Genomic DNA, 12,549 nt, shown 5'->3' with positions numbered 1-12,549 from the left:
TGAAGCTGACACTGTGCGACCGAAGAGGGACTCATTAGACGAGAAGTCCTCGCTTGGGAAAAACGAGGCACGACTTTTACTGCCGTCATTGATGGACGGAAATTGTGGGTCATAAATTTGATGGCTTGAGGTCGATTAGGAAAAGAGCCTCCCCTCAGTGCTCCGTTGGTCACACTTTTCTGTCTGTAGTACTTAGTTGACGCACCGAGCAACAAGATTGTACCCAGTCTCTAAAATAGAAAATTCAAGACTCAAGTGTAGATGCAAGATCTCTAACCAGAGCTTTTTGATCCAGAACTCATCTGAATACAGTAGCTTGGGATCCTTACAATGGGCCTCCCACAGCTCAATCGGTAAAGGCGCATCTACAAAGCAAGACTATGCTGGAAGTGTCTGGGTTCGATTCCCAGTCCGGTCTAGGAATTTTTCGGGTTGGAAAATTACTCGACTTCCCTGGGCAATATAGTATGATTGTACTTGCCACACCATTATCTAACATTAAGTTTGAGAGCACGCAATAAGCTAATATGCGATAAGCAATAAGCTTGAAATGCGAAGAAGAAAAGGATCCTTCACTCGTTGAATTTTGAATCCTTTACCAGTTAAGATCATCAAACTCAATTTCGGGTAAATGTGACTAAGAATCGCCCAATCCCGGTATAGTTTAGAATATTGATAAACCGAATGAACCAAATCACCTTTGGGTAAATATGGTCAATATATTAGTATATTTTAGCCCAATTTGACTAAAATTGACCCAAACTCACAAGCTCGAAAAAATAGATAACTTGATCCTAGAAATGTTTACCAATAAAAGCCGTTCAGTGAGATGAATTTTAATTTTAGTGAATCGATTATCCAAATTAGGGTAGTTGTTTCTCAGCGTATTTAGCTTAGAATGCAGGATAAGATCATGTTGCGATCGGTGGTCTTGTTTCTCTACCGAAAGTATCACAAAAGGAAAGGTATATTGGTTCAACGTTTGTGAAAAAGGCCGTTGAGTCCTCCTCAAATACGCATAATCGCAGGTCACTCATTGACGCAAACTAAATTTCTTCTCAAATATCTGCACGGCCAACGAGAGTAGCTCAGTAACTGAGTCGAATTCAACTCATAATTGCAAAAAGTGGGTTTACTCGGTGCGGGAGTAAATTCTAGATAGAACTGGAATTCGGGCGTAACAGATTTAGTAAACAATGACTTTTCTCGATGATTTCTAGAAAGTCAAGGCTCGTTCACGTAAATCAACATCACTATCAGATAATAGAAGACTACCCCTATCTGATGGTTATGTTGGTTTGCGTGGGCGCGCCTTGAATTGCTGGAAATCATCGAGAGAAGCCATTGTTTACAAAAGCTGTTACGCCCTAATTCCAGCTCTATCTAGAAATGTTCTCACTTTTCCGGAACAATCGGCGTGAAAATGAGGAATATTGAAAGACATTTTCCTCAGCCTAGGATTATACTGATAGACTGCGTGAAATAACTCCTGATTTTCCTGTAACAAAATTATGAAAGATTTGAAACGTTAATAACTCAGCTGTCCCTGAACCAATTTCAATAATTTTATCACCAATCGGTAAGAAATATTTCCACTCATCTGTGGAATTCAAGACTTTATCATTTTTCAAAATGTCACTATTGAAAATTGCCCAAATTGTCAACTGTTGCTATGATAATTAAAATTATCACCGATTGCCTGCGAAAAGCGATTTCCCTAACACAGATTTCAAAGTTGAATTTCATCCGGTCTCGCCAAACGGCGTTTATTCAATCACCGCGTAGTGAGTGGTAGTGTTCTCCGGTACACAACGAAAGGCTGCCTGCAAGCAGCGAGCTGCAGCCCACATGAGCAACCATAGAAGGAGGAAGAAGCCGCACCGCTATTGATCGGAATCAGCAGTTCTTTGTGAGTCGCTGTGTGCCATCTATGCTAAGCGCGTCATACTATGGAGTAGAAACAGAGAGAACTCCGCTCAAATTCATATTCCTACACAAAACACAAGCTCCTGCTGCAGTTAACAAATAACATTTATTATATAAGACCACGTAGTCCTACGTCACCATTGCGTGCAAGCTCAAAGGGCTGTCCGTTGTAGTTTTACAGATGATATTTTCAAATGTTACGCGAGATTACATCGTTTCAATATTTCGTTTCCGTAGCTGTCTCAAAAAAATTGTCAGATTCAACGGTTGAGCAGGTTGCAAAAAATAAATTCTAGTAAAATTGATAACGTTCCCAGTCTCTGGATCAGTATCACTGGCAAGTAAAGGTCGATAAGTCCAACTTAAAATTGAGTAGGATTTCGCTCATTTTGGAGAGTAAAACTTTCCTCCACTCTAAAGAATAAATAGTGAATCGCTCTAGTGAAGCATCTCGTATTAGATGCTAGTGCAATATCAGAAAGTCGAATTTTGACAAAACAAAAACAGCATTTTATGCATTTTCAAGTAATTTGTCATGGAAAATTTTCAATCAAAAATTTCGATTTTCGAAATGAAAAAAAGGCTTCAGCCTTAAATAAAGTAATTAGGAAAAACAGATTTTCAAAAAACTCCAACTTCCACGATTTTGTGCCATCCCTAAATCATGTTCGATTGAGCCCAAATGTTTTTTTTCAAAGCAATAAACATTTTGCACAAGGTCGGTTTTGGAAATTCAAGACGACCATTTTCAGTGGTATGGCACCCTGTGTACATGATCGATGGATTCCACTCAAAGACGCAAGTCAATAGAGAATAGCTTCACCCCTCGGTGTTTTAACTCTGCATGGCCATTGATTCTCACTCATATATGAGATGCGTTCGCTGAAATTCACACAAATGTAGGTAACTCATAGACTGAGTGAAACTTTACTCAAATATGAGTGAATGTCACTCACATTTGGGTGAAAATTGACAAATTTTCAAATTGACAAATTTTCAAATTGACAAGTTGACAAATTGACAAAATGATAAATTGACACATTGAAAAAATTGTCATATTGACAAATGCCCAAATTTGACAAAATGTCAACACTTGTAAAAGTGAAAATTTGACAAATTATAAATCAAAAAACAAATCGAATGAAAAGGAAAAAAATGACATACTGACAAATTCAGCAAATTTGACTAATTAACAAATCGACGAAATTGACAAATTTACAAAATGACAAATTGGCAAAATGACCAATTGATAAATGACCGAATCGACGAAATTGACAAATCATAAATTACAAATTGACAGATTGACAAATTTGACAAAATGATAAATTGATAAATTGACGAATAGACACACTACCAAGTTGGAAAATTGTCAAATATAACATTTTAAAATATGGAAAAACTGAAAAATTTGTAAAATTAGACAAATTAGACAAATTTGAAAACAAAAATTGACAAAATGAAAAATATGGCAAATTGACAAATTTCACAGATTGAAAAATATCAAAGTGAAAGAAAATCAAAAAGTTTTAAACATTACAAATTAAAATGTTGAAAATTGGACAAATTGACAAATTGAAATGTTGAAAATTGGACAAATAGACAAATTGACAAATTTACAAATTTACAAATTAACAAATTTATAGATTGACAGAATAACACAATTGACATATTAAAAATAAAAAAAATAAACTTAAAAAAAAACAAAAACTGAAAAATTTGTCCAAATGACAAATTTGACAGTAAGTCAAATTTTGCAAATTGAAAAAAAATATATAAAAAAGTGAAAGTAAGTGAATGCAAATTGAGAAATAGGATAAATTGAAATATTTGTCAAGTTTTAAAATATGACAAATTCACATATCAACAAATAGCCATCTTGCAAAATTGTCAAATTACCAACATGACAAATTCATAAATTAACAAATTGGCAAATTGGCAAATTGACAACCTATCAAATTGACAAATTGACTTATGTGATAAGCTGAAAGAATATGATTTAATTGATAAATTGATAAATAGACTATTTAATATATGAACAAAGTGACAAATTGGCAATTTTAAAATCAACAAATTGAAAAATTTGACGAATTGAAAAAAAAAATACAAAATGAAAAAAAAAACAAATTTTGAAAATTGGACAAGTTGGCAAATTTACTAATTGAGAGATTGATTAATTTAAAAAAAAAAACAAATAATTGGCAAATTGACAACTTGGCAACTTGAAAAATTGAAAAATTAACAAATTGAAAGAATAACACATTTGACATATTGAAAATCAAAAGCTAAAAACCATGACAAATTTAAAAAATTGAAAAACGGAAAAATTTGTCAAAATGACAAAATGGCAATAAGACAAATTTGGCAATAAAGCATATTTTACAAATTGAAAAAATATATAACAAAATGAAAGAAAATGAATGCAAATTGAGAAATATGATAAATTGTAATATTTGTCTAATCTTACAATATAACAAATTGACAAATTTGACAAATAAACAAATAGTCATCTTGCCAAATTGTCAAATTGCCAAGATGACAAGTTCACAAATTAACAAATTGGAAAATTTGCAAATTGACCAATTGTCTAATTTGAAAAGCTAAAAGAATATGATTTAACTGATGAATTGACAAAAAGACTATTTAACATATGGACAAAGTGACAAAGTGACAAATGGACAAATTGATAAATTGACAAGTTGCATATTTAAAAATGAAAAAGTTTAAGAATAACAAATTGATTTATTGAAAAATTAGATAAATTGAACAATTTTAAAAAAGGGAAAATTTGACAAATAAACAAATAGTCATCTTGCCAAATTGTCAAATTGACAAAATGACAAGTTCACAAATGAACAAATTGGAAAATTTGCAAATATACAAATTGACCAATTGCCTAATTTGAAAAGCTAAAAGAACATGATTTAACTGATGAATTGACAAATAGACTATTTAACATATGGACAAAGTGACAAAGTGACAAATTGACAAATAGATAAATTGACAAGTTGCATATTTGAAAATGAAAAAGTTACAGAATAACAAATTGATTCATTGAAAAATTTGACAAATTGACAAATTTACAATTTAACAACTTAGCAAATTGACAGATTCACAAATAAAAAAAACATTAATTGGCACATTAACAACTTGGCAACTTGAAAAATTAACGAATTAACAAATTGACAGAATAACACATTTGACATATTGAAAATAAAAAACCATAAAAAATGACAAATTTAAAAAAATATATAAAAAAGTGAAAGAGAATGAACACAAATTGAGAAACAGGATACATTGAAATATTTGTCAATCTTTACAAATAGACAAATATGAGAAATTGATAAATTTGACAACTCAAAAAATAGTCACCTTGCCAAATTGTCAAAATGCCAAAATGACAAGTTCACAAATGAACAAATTGGAAAATTTGCAAATTTACAAATTGACCAATTGCCTAATTTGAAAAGCTAAAAGAATATGATTTAACTGATGAATTGACAAATAGACTATTTAACATATGGACAAAGTGACAAATTGACAAATTGATAAATTGACAAGTTGCATATTTGAAAATGAAAAAGTTAAAGAATTACAAATTGATTAATTGAAAAATTTGACAAATTGACAAAATTACAATTTAACAACTTAACAAATTGACAGATTCACAAATAAAAAAAAAACATTAATTGGCACATTAACAACTTGGCAACTTGAAAAATTAACGAATTAACAAATTGACAGAATAACACATTTGACATATTGAAAATAAAAAACTATAAAAAATGACAAATTTAAAAAAATATATAACAAAGTGAAAGAGAATGAACGCAAATTGAAAAACAGGATACATTGAAATATTTGTCAAACTTTACAAATAGACAAATATGAGAAATTGATTAATTTGACAAATCAACAAATAGTCACCTTGCCAAATTGTCATATAGCCAAAATGATGAATTCACAAATTAATAAATTGGCAAATTGACTTGACAAGTTGACTGAGTTGGAAGGCAAAAAAAAATTGACAAATAGACTATTTAATGTATGGAAAAGTGACAAAGTGACATATTGGCAATTTTTAAATTGGCAAATTGATAAATTGACAAGTTGCATATTTTAAAATGAAAAAGTTAAAAGAATAACAAATTGATAAATTGAATAATAAGACCAATTGAAAAAAAAAATTACAATTTAGCAAATTGACAAAATCATTAATTGGTACATTTACAACTTGGCAATTTAAAAAATTAATGAATTAACAAATTGATAGCATAACACATTTGACATATTGAAAATAAAAAAATAAAAACTAGAAAATGACCAATTTATAAACTTGAAAAACTGACAAATTTGTCAAAATGACAAATTTGGCAAATTTGGACTTTTTTTTCACAAATCAACAAATTGGGAAATTGACAAATTGATAACTTGACTAATTGACAAATTGACTTATTTGAAAAGCTGGAAGAAAATGATTTAATTGATAAATTGACAATTGGACTAACATATGGACAAAGTGACAAATTGGCAATTTTCAAATTGTTAAATTGATTAATTGAAAAAGTTGCATATTTAAAAATGAAAAAGTTAGAAGAATTACATATTGATAAATTGGAAAATATTGTGAAATATCATATTTTTTATATTGAAAATTTGACAAATTGACATATTTACAAATTGAAAAAAAATATTTATTGGCACATTCCCAACTTGGCAACTTGAAAAATGAATAAATTAACAACTTGACAGAATAACACATGTGACATATTGAAAATATAAAAAAAAACTTAAAAAATGACAAATTTCGAAAAACTGCAAAATTTGTCAAAATGACAAATTTGCCCATAAGACAAATTTTACAAATTGAATAAAAATATATAAAAAAGTGAAAAAAATAAATGCATATTGAGCAATAGGACAAATTGAAATATTTGTCAAATTTTACAATATGAGCTGAAGGAAAGCTGAAAGAAAATTATTTAATTGGTAAATTGACAAATATGTTAATGGACAAAGTGACAAATTGGCAATTTGCAATTTGACAAATTGATAAATTGACAAGTTGCATATTTGAAAATGAAAAAGTTAAAAAGAATTATTAATTCATAATTTGAAAATTGTACAAATTGAAAAATTTAGCAAAAAGAAAAATTTTTATATTGAAAATTCAACAAATTGACAGATTGACAAATTGACAAAATCATTAATTGGCACATTAAAAACTTGACAACTTGAAAAATTAACAAATTAACAAATTAAAAGAATAACACATTTGACATAATAAAAATAAAAAAAGAAACTAAAAAATATTACAAATTTAAAAACTGAAAAATTTGTCCAAATTACAAATTTAACAAAAAGACAAATTTTACAAATTGAAAAGGATAATGAATGCAAATACAAATAGACAAATTTGACAAATCAACAAATAGTCATCTTACCAATTTATCAAATTGCCAAAATGACAAATTCACAAATTAACAATTTGGCACAAATTGGCAAATTGACAAACTACCCAATTTGAAAATCTAAAAAAATATGATTTAACTTATAAATTGACAAATAGACTATATAGCATATAGGAAAAGTGGCAAAGTGACAAATTGGAAATATGCAATTTGACAAATTGATAAATTGACAAGTTGCATATTTGATAATGAAAAAGTTACAAGAATTACAAATTGATAAGTAAAAAATTAGACAAATTGAAAAATTTTACACAAGGGAAAATTTGTTAAATTGAAAATTTGACCAATTTGGTCCATCCAGTCCTGAGATATCGTGGGACCCGTAAATCAACTCTGCGTTTCGAAAAAATCCGTCTTTAGGCCTCAATTATTTACAAACAGCTACATTTCACCTCAACACGTGTTTAACTAATACGAATCGAAATCGACCATTTTTGAAAAATCGATTGTTTGGTCACTAACCCATACATAACCCCTTAAATGAGTGACCTACGTTTTTTTGCGAATTTGAGTGTACACAACTCAAATTTGAGTTCAGTGGCCTATGTGGGCTATGTTCAAACTTCATCAAATGTTTCGGCGAAACGGCTCATTGGAAAACATCCCTTCCGTAGGCTCCTCCAGTAAATCGTTGAATTATTCCACTCCTGCAAAAATATGGCAACAAAGACTATAAATAGCCACCCAACACTTCGTCCCCAGATCCTCCCGCCCTTTGCATGGACCTCCATACGCACCCGACCGCCAAACACACTCCAACCCGAGATAAATGGAATAATTAATGATGCAAAAACCTGCGCTTAATTTATATTAACCCCGTCTGATTGGGATCCATTTTCTCCGGCTTCGGGACGTTACTGGAGCTGGCATTTTTCACCATTTGCCGCGTGCTCGCTCAGACCCGCTAATGTATGCGGCGGCGCACAACACCTTCTAAGATTTTTGCAGCCGGCAGCACATACTTTGGCCATTTGCATCTCTTGGAATGGCCAAATGGTGGGGGGAGAGGGGGGGAAACGCGAGTTGCGCGAGATGGTGCGCAAACGATTAAATTAGAGAACCATTACTCATTTGGGCATCCGAGGCTGGAGCTGGCTGGAGCCCTGGAAACCCTGGAGGATGGAAGCATAGATCACCCTCGGTCGGCATCGCGGACACCGTTTGCTCCCATTTCGCGCATTTCTTCTGCTCGGAATGCCGGATAGCGGTTGAAAAATGTGCTACCGGCGACAATTAAAGTGTGAGGTTATTTATTTCCGAGGTGCGTTTGTTAAGTGAATTTCTCTTTTTTTTTTTGTTTTGGCCTAGAAGATGTGATGGTCGCAAATTGTGAAAGTGGCAGTGTGCGACTCCAGTTCCCGTGCGTTACGGCGCCGGTTGGTGGGTTCAATTCCCGTCATATTCAGGATTTTTTGTTTAGAATAAAAGCTTTTTTTCTGCGCCAAGCTCCATGGATCCAACATGGGCTCCCGCACGGCATTAGTGCACAATCAGCGACAAGATCAAGGAAGCAAAAGCATGTAAATTAACAGCATTTACTATGTATTTTAATTAATATTCCTTCTTCCCAATGTCTCCGGGTTTTCTCATCCAACCACAACCATCGATCGGTTGGTCAAGCTATGCCAGTGCATTTGCTACCTCATTTCCATCGCATTCGTTAAATTCACCGTGGTCGTCGGTCGGTGGCTGAGAGCTTGAACCGCACTAAATTGGTGCGAATTTCGTGCTAAAATAAATTATTCAAATTAAACACACATACACCTCAACCTCACACGTTAGTCGTTATTGACACTCGGTGGTCCTTCTTATTTGCGAGTCTTGCCTTCCCATATTCAGTTGGAGAGTGCATTCCATATTGCACACTAACCTCGGGGTAGGTATGTAGGTAGCTGCTGCTACTGTTGGACAGGTACGAACAAATGAAGAGCGACGGGAACATCCGAATTAAATGTTGCAACTTGCGAGGCACGCTGATCGAACAAATCATCACCGTAAGGAGAGCGGTCCAGGATTAAACCACCTATCGGACGGTTCGAATGCGAAGAAGAATGTAAAATTACACTCAGAAACATCGATCACTTCACGATGGCCAGCTCCCCACGGCGCAGTCGATTTGTCAAGTGAACGCCTCAAGTTGTGACAAATTTCAAAGATATAAATAATCAGTGATGTTCGGGAAAGCTTTAGGGAAGTTTCGTAAAATTTAGAGCAGTTCTCCTTATTTCAGAATAGAAAGTTCCAAGAATATCAGGAAAATTTAGACAGGTCCACTAATTTTAGGAAAATAGTGGAAACCTTCAGAAAGTTTCGAAAATTTCAACGAAGCCTAAAACAGTCCAGGCAAGTTGAGAGAACTTTCGGAAAGTTTCGGAAACATCGCAGAATTTCCAAGAAATTCACGAAAGTTCAGGGATATTTATTACAATTCCATTAATTTCAGAGCAGTTTGAAGATCATTAGAACAGGATCAGGAAGCTTGCAGAACTTCAGAGCAGTCCAATTAAAATTACGAAAATTGTACGAACCTAATAGAAGTTACGAGGATTGAAGTAAATTCCAAGAATGTCACAGAAGTTTTATCACAGACAGATTTTCTTTTCGGAACACCTCTAGCAGATAGGTTTTCCAATATGTGAAGGGAATTTTAGGTCAAAATCTAAAAAAACCCACGCGGTATGAAAAAGAGCCCTGTTTGATCATTTAGAAACCTTCCAATAATCAGTCTCCTCACTGTACTTTCAATAACACTAATCAAATGTTGATAAATCTATCAAATTCTTCATTAAAATCCTTTCAAAATGGTGGGTCAAGAGCACACATAACTCTGTTTGGATGCGCAGTAATCTCTTTTCCAAGATATAATTTATAAAAGTCCAGAGGAAATCAAGTACTTTAGAGCTATATCCTTAAAGGAAGCATTTTGTTGAAATTGGTATTGACGACAGCTTTGTAGAAACTTGAGTTGGAATTACCCAAGTGGTTTCATTAACTTCAGAGAAAATGCAGAAACTTTCAAGAAAGACCATTCGCCGTATAGTCCATTCGACTTTTTGTTAATTTTTGAGCTATTCGACCTTTTGTCCCTCTTTTGGTCATTCGACCTTCTGTCCTTCTATAATCGATTCGATCTTTTGTCCATTCGACTTCTTGTCCCTCTTTGAACTATTCAACCCTATGTAGGGGAAATGGCTCTAATGTTGGCCTACGGATCTAAGATTGGGCCCATTGCTAAAAATCTGCAATTTATCAATTTTATGTATATGAACGAGTCGTTGGGACGGTACTAATGGATATTTTTAATCGCTATTGAAAATTTAGTCAATTGCTGAATTTATGTATGGGCCCAAATTAGGGGAATTTAGACCGACATTACATCCATTTCCCCTACATTCAACCTTTTGGTAATTCGAGCTTTAATCAATTCGACCTTTAATCCCTCTTTGCATCATTCGACCTTTTGCCTTTCGACCTTTTGCTATTCGACGTTTAGTCATTCGACGTTTAGTCATTCGACGTTTAGTCATTCGACGTTTAGTCATTCGACCATTTGTCCCACAACCTCTGGTATATAGAGGATTCGTCCAAGTTTGAGATCTCACGCATTTTATTGGTTCGTTTTCAAGGTTTTTCAAAAATGTCTAGCTCAACTTCACAGAAGTCCAGACAACTTGAGGAAAATTGTGGGAGCATTCAAAAATAAAGTCACAAGAGCTTCAGGAAGCTAATAGATAAGTTACGATTAGTTTTATTTATAAACGAGACTTTCAGCGGTGGGCAGGTTCGCCTCGTAGCTTATATATCTTTAGGGCAGTTCCAATTCAGGAAAGTTTCGTAAACTTAAGGAAAGTCCATACTTTTAAGCGTGGTTTAAAGTTGAGAATTTTAGAAAACTATAGAAACATATCAGGAATAGAAAAGAAGACCATGAAGGGAATTTTTAAGATTTTTAAGACAGTTTCATTCAGTCTGAGCAGGAGAATTACGGAGAACTTCAGAAAAGCTCCAAGAGCATCAGAGAACATAAGAAAAACCTCAGGGCAGTTCCATTAGCTTTAAGTAAATTGCAGAAACTTTAAAGTAGTTCCGAGAACCTTAACAAATTTTCTAAAACTTCAGCAAAGTCCCGAGAACGTCTGGAAAAAAGCGGAACATCAAGATAATGTTGCAGTAGTTTAAGGGAAGTTCCATAATCTTCTCTGTAATTTCGAAAACTGTAATACTTCAGCAAAGATCACAGAACTTCAAGGTAGTTCCATTAGTTTCAGACAACTGCAAACACTTTTAAGAAGTTCCGAGACCAACTTTCGGAAATATCAGATAACTTTAAAGCAGTTACATTAATTTCAAGAAGTTGCAGGAACTTGCAAGGCGTTCCGTGGAACTATGGAAAATCCAGAAAATTTCATGATCTTCAGGATATTTCCATGAATTTCAGGATGATTTCCGGGATATTAGGCAAGTTCCGAAAAGTGCAGGGAAGTTTGAAGCTTTTGAAGAATAAAGAGAGACAACTTCAGATCTTTAGAGAAGTTACAATACATTCAGGGAAGCTCAGATTTTTTTCGAAAGCCTATTATTTCAGGGTAGTTTAAATGTCGTGACGAATTAGTTCATTTGAATTTGTGGCACTTCCCTGAATTTCAATAAAATTTCGCTGAAGTGACAATCTTGGAACCGCCATAGTTATTTGGATTAGAAATTTCAAGAAAATTAACCTTTGAGAAGTCCAAAAAACTCAAAAGAACTCCAGAAAACTTCAGAAAAGATTAGGGAGCATCTCAGAAGTCAAGAGTTGAAGTTCTTTCTTGATGTTCCGAAAATTCCAGTAAAATTTACGACAGAGAAGTTCCGAAAATTTCAGAAAAATAACGGGAGCGCCTGGGAAGATTCATAAATTACCTGGAGTCATATTAACCCAAAGATACAGCCAAAGGGCTAAGGGAAATTCCGTTAGCATACTTCAGGGAAGATCAAAGAACTTCCGGAAAGTTCGATAAACCTCAGAATTTTTTGGGAGCTTTTACAAAGTACTGTGAGTTCAGTTAATTTGTGAAAGTCTAGAGAATTTCTGGGAAGTCCAGAGAACATCAGGGCCTAACGATCCTTCAGATCTCCGATCTTCAGAGCATCTCCTCCAGTACATCCTTCAGAG

General features: G+C 33.4%; 1 protein-coding gene across 12 annotated transcripts in view; it reads right to left on the bottom strand.

The window, feature by feature from the left end:
* Positions 1 to 12,549, bottom strand: part of mamo (maternal gene required for meiosis) — a 530,597-nt gene that overhangs the window by 262,183 nt on the left and 255,865 nt on the right. The window lies entirely within an intron of this gene.

The sequence above is a fragment of the Ochlerotatus camptorhynchus genome, unplaced genomic scaffold, assembly GCF_037179485.1.
Source record: "Ochlerotatus camptorhynchus isolate MF236.1 unplaced genomic scaffold, CSIRO-AGI_Acam_v1.1 ptg000313l, whole genome shotgun sequence".
Lineage (NCBI taxonomy): Eukaryota > Metazoa > Arthropoda > Insecta > Diptera > Culicidae > Ochlerotatus > Ochlerotatus camptorhynchus.
This window is presented reverse-complemented; position numbering and strand designations above follow the sequence as displayed.